At 38.6% G+C, this 15273-nt stretch overlaps 1 protein-coding gene across 1 annotated transcript in view; it reads left to right on the top strand.

Moving 5' to 3' along the window:
• LRBA (LPS responsive beige-like anchor protein) overlaps positions 1-15273 on the top strand; it is a 426037-nt gene that overhangs the window by 146419 nt on the left and 264345 nt on the right. The window lies entirely within an intron of this gene.

The following is a 15273-nucleotide window of genomic DNA, read 5'->3' as shown; positions in this document are numbered from 1 at the left end:
ACTTAATCCATCTCTAAAACCGTTTTCCTTATGTTTTACATGCCTCAGTGTGGTTTTGTTATGTTTTTGTATTTTCACCCCACTTAAGGGATTCTAAAGTGACATAATGGTTTTTGTTTTTATAGACTTGTAATAAAAATACAAGCCTTCTTTCTGAATCACTTTAGTCATACCTGCAATTTTGGATCTCAGTTACATCACGTATCTGCTTTCTCTGTGCTTTAATTATTGGGTTGTTTAAATGAAAACAAAGCTAAATCTCACTAAATTCACTAATATTCTGCTTAAAGAGTACTTAGTCTTTCTTCTGACATGTGATACTACTTGTGGTTTTGTTTTTAAAATGAAGCATTAAGAGATTGAAGGCACATTTGTGCTTAACGTATTTCTAAACTGTTTTGCTCTTAAATCTTTACTTGAAAAAATACTCCCCGAAGATGAAAGCATATTTGTCTTAGACAGTGCTTATGTTCTAAAGGTCATCTGTGTTGGCCCCAGGATTCAAGCTGTGCGTTGTTTAATAACATATCTGCACTTCATCTAGAGCTAGTTACCCCCTCCTGCAAACAGAGATGTTGTGAGATATCTACAGTACCATTTTGCAATGGTGAAATAGCAGGCATGTTTCATTTATTACATCAAGGGTTTGGCGACAGTCCTGTGGAGATGAAAAGTGCATCTTTTTACTTCATTGCCTGATAATCATCGGACTGGGACATACTTGACATCTTTTGCTCTGGATTTATGCAGAAGCTTCATGCATGACATGGCATTATTGATTAGATGAACAGCCCACTTCTTTTCTTCAGATGCAAACTATTCGCCAAGGTGTGCGTGTATGCGGGAAATCTGTGTGAAGTAAAGGGTTCTGTCATGTAAATATGGGCTATCAATGAATACGGTTGTTCGGTGACAACTTCACTGTTAGCCTTATTTCAGTCTCAAGACACCTTTTATGATGTCTGGAAGAAATTTACACTGAGCATCAACTTAAATTTTTAATACAGCTCTGAGTTTTGCTGTGACAACTCTCTAGGATAAGAGTTGGCTGATACTTTTTTAAGTTGATGCTGTTTTGAATCTGTGCTCTCTCAGTATCATGGCTCAAGGGGTTTAACTCATCAGGTTGAACTTAAACAGAAACCAGTGTACTAAAATAGCAGCAGTCTGTTTGTCCAGTTTAGTTTTGTTACTGTGTTGGAAAAACTTAGATCAAGCATCACTTCTGCAGGTGTGCAAATTGAGGATATACAACTACTGGATTCTACCAAATGCTTAAATAACAAACCTGGTGTCTCATGAAGTTAGCGTTACTGATGTCTGTGGCGGACTTCAGTCAACGTTATGTTTCTTTTCGTGCAAGGGGGAACCGTTAGTCACATCCATTTGAATCTGCAGGTACCACATCAACAATTGGAAAATCCTGTGTACCGTGTTCCTTCCATCCATGGTATGGTCTGGTTTTCACACGTCCTGTCAAGCGTGCTTGACTTGTCTTAGCACAATGGTGCTTTTTAGCCATGGTGCTCCTCATAGCCTTTTGAAGTCGTGCTCCAGGCTATAGAACACTTGCCGTTCTTCTGTCATGCCCAGAAATGCATCTGTCACTTGCCTAGACTGGAGCTGTCCCGTCACTTAATGGGAATGGCTCTGTGCTGCGTTGGGCTGCTGACATGCTGTGTGTGGCAATCGGTAGGTATGTTCCCATTGTATGAATGGGTGTCGATGCTGATGCCTGTGTTTTGCTCCTAACACTTATGTCATGACACGCTTCCAGGCACGTGACAGGAAGGACTGGCAAATAAGAGAAGAAGGACTTTCAAAACAATTGATACAGCCTTTGATGTGGTTCGTTTCTCCAACTTGAGGACCTGTAAGGAAGCGGAGTGGCAGATGATGAGCCCTAAGCTAAAGATTGTTTTGGCTAGTCTGACTGGTGTGCTTTGGTCACCTGCATGCACCTGCATTTCCTTGATTTTACTGCTTTATCTTCCATCTGTTCTTGAGAAATGAGTTGGAATGAGGATGGTATTCTTCCAGTCATGAGAATGGACTGACCAAGCAGAGTCTTTGAATGCAATATCCCATCTGCCATGGCATATGTCCGGAAAAGAGCAATTGTACAAGGAAGCAGATAGGCTATACTTCCATAAATTCTATCTTAACATGTAGAGATCTGCAGGTCAGAGACTTCCCTAACCAGAGGTCATGTCTTTAATAAGTAGTGTTGTGATATTTCTGCTGTGAATTTTTCCAATTCCTTTTAAAACTTGATGTGAATATTTTGCACCAATAATGTCCTAAGACGAGGAATTTCCCTGCTGCGATAGTTGAAGAGAGTGAGCAGATCCTGTGTACAACAAAAAGATTAAACAATTTCTTGGAAAATCGTGCAATCCTATAACATTTAGCTCTGAAGAATGGTATATGCGAATGTGGGTTTGGTCATATTTAAAAGCGTTTTGTGATTGTGGTACTTAGTAGTTGCAAAGCTGCAACTTTTTTTAAAAAAATGGTTGAGACGAGCATGCGTGGTTCAGATCAGAAGCAAGCTTTGCCACCTGAGCTACGGGGAGAAAGTTGATGAGGCTGGTTGAGTGAGGGATAAAGATCCAGAGACAGATGAGAAATGCGGCAAGAACTGTTACCCATTTTTCATTTTTATTCAGAGTTGCATTTCTGGTGTTTCAGATGACATACGAAATATTCCATGATAACACTGGGTCAGCAAAAATCCAACCTCCAAATTTCCTTTTCAAGATCTGTGGTATGTTTACTACTGCCTGGTTTTAATTCTCCCATTTCTAAAAGTCATGACAAAGATGAGCCTTGCAATATGCGTGTCAGATTTTGGACAGGTTTGCACCATGGTGATAGGGCAATCTAGACTTCTAAAATTTTCTGTAGAACACTTTTTTCCTTTTTCTTTTTTTTCTTTTTGAAAGGCAAGGGCAGTTTTAAAATACAAGGCAAAATATCTCGTCTTCATTTAAAACTGAAGTCTGGTATTTAGGGCACATAGAGGCAGGAGAAAGCAATGGGAAATTTAGACAAGCTTCATAATGAAGTTCTGTAGTTAGGTATTATTCCATAGTATTTGGCTATGAATGGGGTAAGGATGGTCATTGTAAGAGGAAGGAAAAACCTAGGAAAAGAGGTAATTCTGGGAAAGACACTGCTGTGCTGAACAACTGCACCTTAGAAATGTGATGCAAGAAAGTGTTTGTCATGTGACACTTTAAAAGTTGCCCAGGGTCCAGAGGGGAAGGTACCACTCCTATTTGGTTCTTAATTCATGGCGAGTACAAGACAGATGCTTCCCTTGCAGAAATGGATTGAGAAGCGTTCACCTAGCAATTCTTTCACAGCCGGGGGGAGACGGAGAAGCAGCAGCAAATGTGGCACATGTTCGCTTTGGCCACGTAAGGTCTGACTGGGCCTTTCTTCGCCATGTCTCCGTCTGGTGGGACCCTGCCTTGGTCAGAACGTTGAGAGGAAAGTGTCTCTACCCTTTCCGTAAAGCAGGATGACCAAAAGCATGGGAAGGGTCTCTAAAGCAAGGGTGGGGTTTTTTTGTATGCTGTTCCAGTTTGTGCTGTAACTTCAGATATGCAGGAAACTCTGAGTGCCTGGGTGAGAGAGATTTAAATTAAAAGGATTTGAAAAGAAGTCTTTTCTCTCCTCCCAATGTCTTCTCAAGGCAATTCTCTCTCTTTCAGAAACTTCAAATAAAGGGTCTCAAACAGTAGCAAAATCTGCACATCTACTTCTTCGGTGTCCGGTGGCAAGAAGGGCATCTGCCGTCTTGGCTTGGCTAGTTTTCTGTTTCTTCCTTTTTGTCGGGAGTCTCTGTCACCATTTGCATTGCAGACCCCTCCTTTGCCTCTGCAGTCCTGTGCTCCAGAAGCTGCTTCAAACTGGAGGTGCTCAGCTTCCCTCCCGAAGATGCAATCTCCCACCCCCTTTAGAGGGCTCTACCTTACAACTCAGCAGCCCGGACAAAGACAGAAAAGTCTTCCTCTTTTGGTGCCTGGACACTCCTTTTTTTTTATCAGGAGATAATATAAATAACATAAATTATGAGTAAACCAGGTACACTGTCTTTCTTCTAAGCTGGTAATGTAAAAAAAGACAGGGGAAAAAAAGGGCTTTGGAGGTGAAGGATTGGTTGCGAGAGGTTTTTCTATGGCTGAATACAAAGGTCAACCTTTCTATTTCTTATTTTTTTCTGATCCTTTCTTCACCTATGTTTTCACTCTTACCTCTGTAAGTAGTTACATCTATGAATGTCGCCATATGGGGAGGTCACAGGGAGACCCGAGACGTACTTACCCATTTTGCAGTGTGATTAAGCCTCAAAGAAGCCTGATGAAGCAATATCCCACTCGTTTCTCTAGTGAAGTGGCAGCGAAGCACAGGTTTTTACAGCCAATGTGGAAATGTGCGCATTCCTAACGTAACTTCCAACCCTTATAACCTCAAATTTTGCCTGGTGTCCTTGGGATTTATATGCACAGGTCTTGTAGGCATTTTTCAAAAATCTCACCCTGAGTGTTTGGTAGAGCTGAAAATCCTGCAGAGGAACCTCTTTATGCCTGAATTCCAAGAACTAGTTTCATGCTACCACCTAGACTGCTCTCTAGAAACGACCTTGAAAAACGTGGCGATTCGCACTGTGTCTTAGATTACGTGTGCAGACTGCAGCGGAGTCGGGCCTAGAGAATAATTGGATTTGGTGTGAGGAGGGGGAGGGAATTTTGTACTCTAATTGACTTTATTTTATAATTTATGACAGGAGTGCCCATTGCCTTGGATATGCTCCCCGTCTTCTATAAATCTCTTCGTGTATTTGTGTGTGAATATACATATTTATAGAATTCTAAATATGTAAACCTGCGGGTGTTTTAGGCCTGGACTGTTCAAGCATCACGGTGTTTCATCGTTCTAGTGAAGGTTTAGTTTGCTGTCGGATGGCACTGCTGGATTTTGACCAAAATCTGTGGCAGCGTATCTCAGTGCTTGGGAATATTCATCATTTTTGATGAATGTTCTTCCAGGAACGTGGAGGGGGGGTTGCCTGGAAGACTCGCGTGAGGGAATAGGAAAATGAGGGAAAAGGTGCTGTACAGAACCGTTCATAATGTTGCACATCACGACTGTGTGTGGAGGAGCAATGGAGGATAATTTTCAGAAAGCTTTCTAGAACGGGTGGACGAGGATTCTTCATTCTGAGTCTTGAGGAAAACAGGCGCTTTGGTAATCTTTTTGGTAAAATGTAACTGCTGCTGTAATTTACAAACTAACCTGCCTCCTCAGAGTCTCTTCTTTTCAAGATGGTGTGGTGTCATTCCCTTCAATTTTTGGTCTTATTTTTTCAAATTCTCGTCATCCATAAAACTGTGAAGAGCTGGCATTCTTGTTATTGGCCGCTTCTGTTGATTAACTGAGAATTTCACATGACTTTCCCTTTGCATTTGTTATAAATCATGCTAGGCAGCTAACTTCTCTGCATGATTTCTCTTCAATAATTAAATCTAGCATTTCCAGCTGCCGTAAAATTTGTTGCCCTTTTCTGTTCAGTTATGTTTTTTCATGCGGAAGACTTGGACTTCCTCACAGTTTTAATTCTGATTCAGTATCAATTTATAGGCTGTGTGTAATAAACTGAATGTTTTACTTCATGGCGCATGCTGGGAAACGAATCTTACTGTTAATACAAGTGTTGCCTTGACAGAGGTAAGATGCAGGGCGAGGCAAGCGTTCCAGTAGTGACTTGGATGTAGGTGTTTGCTTTTTGTTTTTCCTTGGCAGAAAACAAAATCCAGTGGTTCCGCTGATTGAAAATCTTGTGTATTCTGCACCTTTTCCCCTTTGGTGTACTAAGCATTAAATGGTAGATGTTATTTATATCAGAGGAAGTAACTAAAAATTACTGTAAATCAATTGTGGCAGAATACCCAGAAGTCCAAGAGTGTTTGAGAGCCCTTGAAAGAATTATGAAAAGGTATTTGGTGCCTTTGTAGTTTCTGTAGATGATTGTTCCTTCTGTATGTAACAAACAGTTACTGCGGGAAAGAAAGTTTTAATCCTTGATTGGGTCCCTATTCTCCATATAATTATCCAGTGTTTTTAATAACAGCTGCCTTGTTATTGAACTTGTGCATCGAGTAATCTTTCTGTGGCTCTTACAACATCCTTTTATATGAAGTGTTATTCAACGCACTTAATGACAATGACCTTATTTATTAGAACAAAAGATTTTGGAATGCTTTCAATGGGTATTCTGTCTAGCAGCGTGGGTTATCAGCAGCGAATCTTTACAGAAGGTACGAAGATAATGGATAGCGCAAGTTGTAGGTGTCCTGTAAGTAATGTAACCAGAAGTTATAGTCCGTAAGATTGCAGAAATGTAATGTGGCATCACAAAGGTGGTTAGATGCACCCTGACAGAAGAAGGCAGCTTTACACGTGTCGTTAGAATGGGCTCAGCTCCCTCTCCAGTTCAGCTTTTTGAATGGGGCAGGTCAGGCGCTATAGCCCATCTGTCGGCAGAAGGAAGACAGCTTCTGACCTTCAGTTCTAAACGCATTCTTTCTGGTGGTGTTATAAACTCTTCTACAGAGTGCTGGGCATCAAAGAATATTGTTTTTTTCCATTGGAGGGTTAACCAGTTCTGTTCTGCTGCAATATGTTGACAAATCCCAAACCGGAAAATTAAATTTCTCCTATTCCTGAGGTGGCAATTTTTAGGATTCATTGTCTCGTGTGAGTCAAAGGATACTGAAATGAGATGTTCACTTTCCGTTTGAACATGATAACATTTTTCCTTGTGCTCTGGGAAGTGTTGGGATAAAGTATTGCCTGATTATGAAAGGAGGAGTGAAAAATTGTGGTTTCTCTTTCACTATGCTTTTAATAAGCAATGGGAGGAGAAGGAATGAAAACTTGCACTGGAATGCTGAGACATCTTTTTTGTTAGATCTCAATTTTAAATCAAAATACATTACAGAAATATGTCTAAGAGTTTTCAAAGATACAATAATAATTGTTTCTGAAGTAGCTTGAAAGAAAATTCATTTTGTAACTACTTTCTCCTATAGGCTTTTCTGATGAAACAAGAAGTGATGTTATTTTCATTGCCATTTTTGGATAATATTTTGGCAAATTATGAGACAAACTATGTGAAGAATTAAATCTAATAATTATCCATGTGTTATTGGGCTTTTCAAATCGTATTGAATATGGAAATGAAATAGATTCCTAACGGTAGCTATTTCATATACAAAAAATCTATTCTCATTTTTCTGATGCTAATGAAGTTTATTACTTTTTAATTAATGCTTAGTTTTTAGCAGTGGCTTGTCGAGATTTTTCCACATTTTATAATCTATGCTATGTTTCATTTACATACTAAGTGTAATTTGAAAAAAAAATCCAGGAATGTCATGAAGATACGAGTCTTTTCTGCACAGTGTTTTACAATATTAACTGTATGAGAGTTTAACTTTTTATGGCCTTTTTTCCTCTCCTTTTACGTATTTAACACATCTACTTATTCTTCACTTCCTGTGAATGATAAACTTTCCTTTGTTTTAAAAACTTTTTACCCTCTCTTGTAAGTACTGTTACAGCTGGAATTCTTGTTATTTTAGCATCTGTAGACCCTGGGAACATAAAAAAACCTCTGCCAGAAGGAGCCAAAGACTCAATTCCTGTAACCCCTTATGTCTTATAATTTTGCCCTGCTGCTTTAATGGCTGAATTGAAACAGCATAGGCATGAAGAAAATGGGGTAGTTCGAAGAAAGGAGAGCCGTGTTGTATGCTTCTGCTGTGATCTATCTGCTGCTAGACTGGGAAAAGACATTCCTTTTTGAACTTATCTTTTGCTGTGGAGGTGCATCTTAACTATTTTTTTTGTGTGTGTGTGTGAAATCCTTAAGGGTGGCTTATTTTTTTGTTGTGTTTTTTTTTTTTTACTTTATTTAGCTTGCTAGCTAAGTACCACACAAAATCCAGAATAACAATTAGTGCATGCTTACAAGATTGATCAACATGAATAAGGTAATGTCTAAAGAGCACTTTATTAGGATTGGTTTCTGTTTGTTCTTAGAATTACAAATTCTAAGTTTTAAACTTGTTACTTCTTTGATAGAATAACTCTTAAAGGAAAATTATACACAGTAGGAAGTGAGAAGAATATAATAATCTCTGTACTGTGGAATATCTCTTCCACAGCAATGACTGAATGAGTTACTTCTAAATGGTCATGTGTTAGGAAAAAAAGTACAGAAATAGGAATGTCTGGTCTTATATTAATATATGTGCAGGATTTATAGAGGTAAGTTCCACTTACCGCAGATAATTCTTTGTGAATACTGACTTGTGATGGGAGTTGCTCAAATACTTAGGTGAACATCCCTTAGTTATTAGGGTATTATAGAGCCTCGGGTTCTGCCAGGTTTCTGGAATAGGAAACAATTCAGCAGTAAACTTGAATAACTTTGTTCAGACCATTCAAAATCCAAAATCATTTAGGATGTTAACACCAACCACTTGGAAATTCCGTGCCTTTTTTAATTCATCTACATTAATAATGTTGTGCTTTTGTTCCACCGATGACTAGTTTGCTCAAACTCAAAAGCGTTTGTACTGGGTTAGACCAAAAGTCCATCAAACTCAGTATTCTGTTTCTAACGGAGTGGAGTAGTACCTGCCTAGGGACAAGCGCGAGAACAATGCGACTGTTTAGGGCTGCTTCCTTGGTTCTACCCAGGTGGCAGAGGTCACAATTTGGACAAAGATTTGCAGTTCTTTCTATGAATTTCACGTATTGTTTTATCTCCCAGTCACGGTATTAGCATTTTGCATGTTTGATTGTTGTTTTTCACTACCTTGAATTACTTAGAGCTATCAGCAAAATTTAACACCTCTTCCACTCTCTGGTCATTTCTAAATACATTTAATAACACAGTGGGATTCAGTTAATTTCTCTCCACTTTGAAGACTAGTCTGTTTCCTTTGTTTTAATCAATTTTTATCAACATAAGGATGTTCCTATATGCCCTACTGCATCCTGCCTTTCTTGAAATATCTTTTTGGCATTCAAACAGTGGACTTTATGAACTGGATCTTTCTTGTCTGTGTCTCCAGTGGCTTGTTGAAAGAAATCTAGTGAAGCATGACTTCCCGTTACAAAAGCAATCATGGCTCTTGCCAGTGTGTTTATTCCATTGTTTGCTTTTTGCTTTAAACACAGCTACCAATTTGCCTTTTATAAATTTCAGACTTGTTGCCATGTAGCTCCCTGCTGTCCTCCAGAGTCCGTTTGGCATATTTCATTCTTCGGGCACTGAGGTAGTTTGAACAAGAATGCTGTTGCTAACGGCTCAGCCACGCTCATCCCCGAGTTCTTCTAGATCACCTGAGCGAATACCGTCTGGTCCTATAGTTGGTCACTTGTCAGTTTTCTTTTATAACTTCTCTGCTAGCACTTCTCTGTGGTGGTCTTGTGTTCCAAGAGCTCTTTTTATCCTTTGATCTTCTATTAGCTCTACAGAGATACCTTAACGGGCTTACTGCCCCTGATTTCTTTGAAAAATAATTTATTACTGCCTTTTATGCCTTTGTGCAAGCGTTCTTCAAACTCTTTTGGCCTGCTTCAGTCTGTTTTTAAAACTAACATATCATAGTTGGCATATTTTTCTGTTTTCCTTCTTTGAAGAGACTTCGTGAAGAATGCCATTTTCCTAGAGCCTTCTTTCTCTGCAGTTTAACCATTCCAGCTTTTTTTGCCCTTTTATAAAGCCTTTTGATGGTTGGCATATGTTTCCTTTGAACCCCTAATATTGTGTCTTTTTATACAGTTTTTGTGTTGTCTATAAAAAATGTTTTCCATGTTTTGCTGCATCTTTTTATCCTCGTAATATGAAAACTAAGCTAGCTAGCTAAGAAATTTCTTGCTTCAAATTAGATGTTCCCATCAGAAATGTTGTTCTCACCTATTCATGAAAAATAAATCAGTAGTGTTTACCTTGGTTATTATTCATGTATCGACTTTTATGGTAGCTCATGCAGCGATTCTAAAATATTCTTGACTGAATGCAGTGTACGTAGAGCCTAAATTTCTAGCATTAACAAAGCAAATATCCTGTTGTGCTTGATTGGAGATTTTCTTCTAATATTCCTGTCCAAAGATAGCTTGCATTGCCTATGTACCTTTTTAACAACAGTGTAAGGAGTTGTTCAGCTTTGAAGAAAAACCACTGGTGAGAGTATGCATGTCTCCTATGTGCGTTATTATAGGTTAGTTTGATCTAAATGAGAAAGACATTATATTAAAACAATTGTGATATTGGTGCTGACAAGGTCAGAAAAAAAAATCTTCAGGGTCTGAATATCCGAAGGTGTTTTTTCTCACTGTTCCAACTGGTAGGTTGGACTTAAATATTCTGCTCAATTGTAAAATTTCTCTAATTTATTTTTACTTGTATTCAGCGTATATTTCTTTGTAATTATGTGATTATTGTCTTTTGGCTTCACTGGTCTTTTCTTCCGTTTTTCTTATTTTTGCTTTTTTTTTTAATCTATTATTTATCACATCTCCTCGCTTCATGTCGCTCGGCTGAATGAGTTTTGTTCATCTAGCTTGCTTTCTTCTAAGGTGGTGTCTTCATACTCTAGATCATCCTAGTAGTTCTACTCTGTGTGTTCTTGGAAGGTTGATTCCTACTGGAACATGGATGAGCAACATTAATCACGTTGATAAGTCCGCTATCAAGCCTATTATCCTATCTCAAACTGTGGATACTTGAGGAAGGGTTTACTACAAGGGCAAACAATAGTAACACTTTCCCAGAATACACTCCCACCCTTCTGCAATTTGATGTTCAGGGACTTCTGATTCTTGCTTGCCAGAAATAATGGCCATGTGCTTAGTACCCCTTGAAGGATTATTCTCCCATTTGCCCAGCAAAACTTTAAATCCACATAGGCTTTTGCTAAGAGTTTCACTGAGTTAATTGCAAATTGTACTGGCACCTTAGTTTCATTCTTGTGTTGTAAAATGCCTTTTCCCTGGTAGCGAGTCAGCTTGGAGGGGAGACACGGATCACCACCAGAATTTCTTAGAACACCTTCTGTTCATTGTACTGTTGTAATGCATAGAATAAAGCTGTTACTGTTAATAGCTAACCACACACAATGCCATCACTTACACACTTACAGCTGGAGCTTCCAGTTGGGAGGCTGACTCCAGCCGTCTACTCCAACAAGTGTAATGAAGGGTTTTACAGGCATTCCAGTAGCTTCAGAAAGTCCTGCAGAAGGTCCTTTGCTTCATGGGGGTACGTATACAATCCTGTATTCCTTGTTTGCCTAGAGTAGACGTCACTCTCTTGGATGTTGTCAGTCATACAACCTGCTGCTGAGACTCGCGTGTGCTAGTGGTGGTGTACAGATTCAGCAGACCTGTGCTATTCTGAATTTATCATATTTTGCAGGTTCAGCAAGACTGTCAGTCCCTAGGGTTTACCAGCTCTTGGGAAAGTTTCACACACGACCTTCTCAGCATGCACTCTCCATCTCTTTAGCCTGCTTTTTCTTGGTGACTGTCTCCATCTAATATTTTAAGAATCTATATAGCCTGTTCACGCAAACTCATCTAGAAAGGGTCCTTTATACCACATGATTTTACAGAATTATCCTATCCCTTCTGAGTTGTCTTCTTCCCCCCGCGCCCCCCCCCACCCCCCACCCTTGGAAAATCCTACTGTTACATAGTTTTTTTTTCTATGGCAGTGATTCCAATTTTGAAGTGATTCCAATTTTGAATCCTTCTATAATGCTTCTCAGTTCTATCATATTTTCTGATGGAAGACCCAAAACTGTGCCCAGCATTCCAGATGTGGACACACCAGGAATTTATAAATACACAATGTTTTCCATGGTGTACTCTTCACAGTGGTTTCTAATTCTTTATTTGATTCCTGTGTGCTTGTTGATTATTCTGTACTGAGCTGATGTTTTCATAGAACTGGTATTGATAATACCATCTCATTATGGCAAAAAGGAGTGCAGACAAAGGTGAACTCAGAGTCCATCATTTTACATCTAAAATTAGATTCTTTCCTACATTTCTTTTATCTACGCTGAAGTTCCTGTGCTGTTTTATTACCACGATGACTTGGTCTTCCAAGCTCCCCCTCCAGTTCCTCGCAGCTCCTCCCAAATAGCTTAGTATAAGCAATGAACTTTGTCACTTCATTATTCACTCATTCTTCAGGCTTTTTTTTACATAGATGTTGAACAGCCTGAAATGATCACGAACTGACAGGATTTGTACGGTTAACGTTAGTTTGACCAGAACCTTATCTAGTATTTTCTCCCATCTCCTCTGGAAGTAGCTTTTGCTGCTTTATGTTTTGCTTTTCTTTTGTGATGTTGGTCTAGATAAGTCATTATACCTTCTTAAAATGTGACTTTTAAAATCAAAATAGTTTGCTCACGAGTGGAGAATTTGCGCATACTGGTGTTTTAAGAGCTTTGATGAAATAAAAAGTTAGAGTACACGTCTGTTATTATTTGTACAGTTAACATTTCCATTGATGGTGAAAATATACATGTCAAAACCATTCTAAAGAAATGGCAATTACAGCATGAGATGATAGGTTTAGTTTTTGTATACCTACAGGAACCTGAAACTGCTGTAACGCTCTTTTTTTTTTTTTTTGTTTCTGCTAAAACAGAATGGTGAATCAAACAGTTTATAATAGCATTAACTTCCAGATAAAATATTTTCAACCAGTCTTTATACTTCCAGAATTAGTGGAAACATGTATGTCTTTAGATTCTTGCATCAAGGCACAGGGAAGTGAATTATTGAAAAGATAAAAATAAATTTGTTTGCTTTCTGTCAGAGTTCATATCCACAGCCAACCTTGATAGAAGACCAGAATGATTTAGACAAGTTTGCTTTGGAGATTCATAACATATGCTTGCTGGACAGAATTGAGTTATCTGTGCTCTGGAGAGTAAGTTATTGTAGCAGGAGCTGACAGAGATGAAGATAACTGAGGGAAATTCAATTACCTTTTAGTGTTTTCCTTCTAATAGGATTCTTAATGTGAAAAAGATCCTTAGATGATGCGCCTATGTTGCTTTGTGAGATCTGCTTTGATACCTGCATCCAGAATAAAGTGAACTCTTCTTTTCAGGCCTTCATTAAGGATGAAATATGCATCTGATTGCTAAATGGGTGTTAACTTTTGATCCAACATATTGTCATTTGTAGCCCAGATGTATTTGACAGTCTTTTGCCAGTGAGCTTGAATATTCTCTTAAATGCAATTTCATTTTCAAAAGTATTGTTTTTATGCGAGAAGCTTGTTTGTAACAGGAATTGAAGAAAGAGGTCACAAAACTGTAAAATATTTCCCTATATTCTAGCTGTCTTTCTGAATGTTTGTTTTCTCATTTGACTTTTCCTGGCAAAAGCACCTGAGTTGCAAATACTGCTTGTGACTGACCTGAGTTCAGGCTGTTGGGTTAAAGCCCGTGCCACCTTACTATAGCTGGATTTCCTGAGAAACCTCTGCAGTTCTGAAGTTACCAGGGTAGGCTGGTGCGTGCAGGTATTAGGATGTTATTATTTGTGTTACTTGTAAAAATTTCAATCTTTTTTATAATGGCTGAGGGTTGAAATGAAAATTTAGAAGTGACTCTATGAAGCCAGCTCATTCTGCAGCTGTATGTACAAAAACATACCGCGTACGAGTTCACATACCTGCAATATGCTTGCTTTTACTGACCCATTAAATCACTGTGTGTAGCTGAACGTAGTTACGTGTATATCTTCCAAAAGACTTTATTTTTAAAACTCTGACCCTTATCAGCTTTGGAAAGTGAAGTCCACTTTTTATCTGGAGCATTTATCCAAGCACTTGCACACTGGTATTTCCCTAAAAGAAAGGGAGAACAAATATCTTCATGTTAGGTTTATCTGCATAAGGGAGAACAAATATCTTCATGTTAGGTTTATCTGCAACCCCAAAACAGGTTTGGATGTGCCTAAAAGCCATAGCATACCTGACCTGTAGAAGTCTGTATTGAAATCTAGTTCATAGTTTGAGTAGTTACTTGTCTTGACCTATGGCTTCTTGATTACGTAAGCTATAGATACACTTGTCATTAGCGTGTTTGTTATCAAATCATAGTGTGCGTGGTCTCATCTTGTAGTTAATGCAGCCTCCTCATTTAGGCATGACCAAGTTTGATTTGTGCAAATTTGTTTTTTGATGTTCATGAGGGTGGCTTATTAAAATCAACTTTGGGGCAGTGTGGGAGGTGAAAACATATTAAAACATACGCATTAAGATACTGAGGTGTTTAGAAAAGTTCATCAGTAGAGCCCGAAGGCATTTACAGTTAAGTATTTCAGCATTACCTATATTTCTTAGTCACATAGAGTATTCTTATCTTTCATTTATTAGAATATTATTGAGGTGGAAGTTGTGCAAAATATTGCATCTAGTGTAATAGCTTATACTGAATTGGTATTTCTCATTCCAATGAAAGCTTCAGCCTTTCATTGAGAATGCTCTGTTCTGAATACAGAATATAGTTACAGTGCTGAATGAAATAAATACCTTCATGAGTGGTGGTTGAAAAGAGACAGTAACTGTTTGTATCAGGATTTTACAATTAAATTGCTAAAATGATCTTTATTTTGTAGTAGATGGGGCTTGAGGTCTGTCTGGGATCCACGGAGGGAAACGGTGGAAAACTGTAAAGCCACACCCAGCCGAGGGTGACGTTCCTGTTAATCTTTTATAAAGGTAGCCTTTCATTTCTGAGTGGACCTGTACAGCTTTCCAGGAAAGGGAACAAGACTGTGCTAATCAGAATTCTTAACAGGAACTGAAAGGTCCTTTCACATTGCGCAGCAGTGAGATACAAGTGGCAGTCCAGCTTTTCATCTCAACTTTCCTGTATTAGCTTTTAAATGGGAATCACTAGAATAGATTTTCTAAATCTTTTTCTTCATGCTTAATCTGATTCTTTTATACAAATGTTTACAGAATGAGCCTACATACTGGTTGTCCTCTTTGACCTAAAAAGGAGAAAACTGAGCCAGTCCCTTTGAGATGGTCTTAGATCATGAAAAGGAAGATCTATCGGGCAGTTAAGTTGCTCTTCAGATGATCACTGTGTCGGGGAAGGTGCCAAGTGACTTACAGACCTCTGGATTTCACTATTAATCTGAAGTCCTACTGGA

The sequence above is a fragment of the Gavia stellata genome, chromosome 19 (assembly GCF_030936135.1).
Source record: "Gavia stellata isolate bGavSte3 chromosome 19, bGavSte3.hap2, whole genome shotgun sequence".
NCBI classification, from domain to species: Eukaryota; Metazoa; Chordata; class Aves; order Gaviiformes; family Gaviidae; genus Gavia; species Gavia stellata.
The sequence above is the reverse complement of the archived record's forward strand: the minus strand, read 5'-3'. Positions and strand labels throughout refer to the sequence as shown.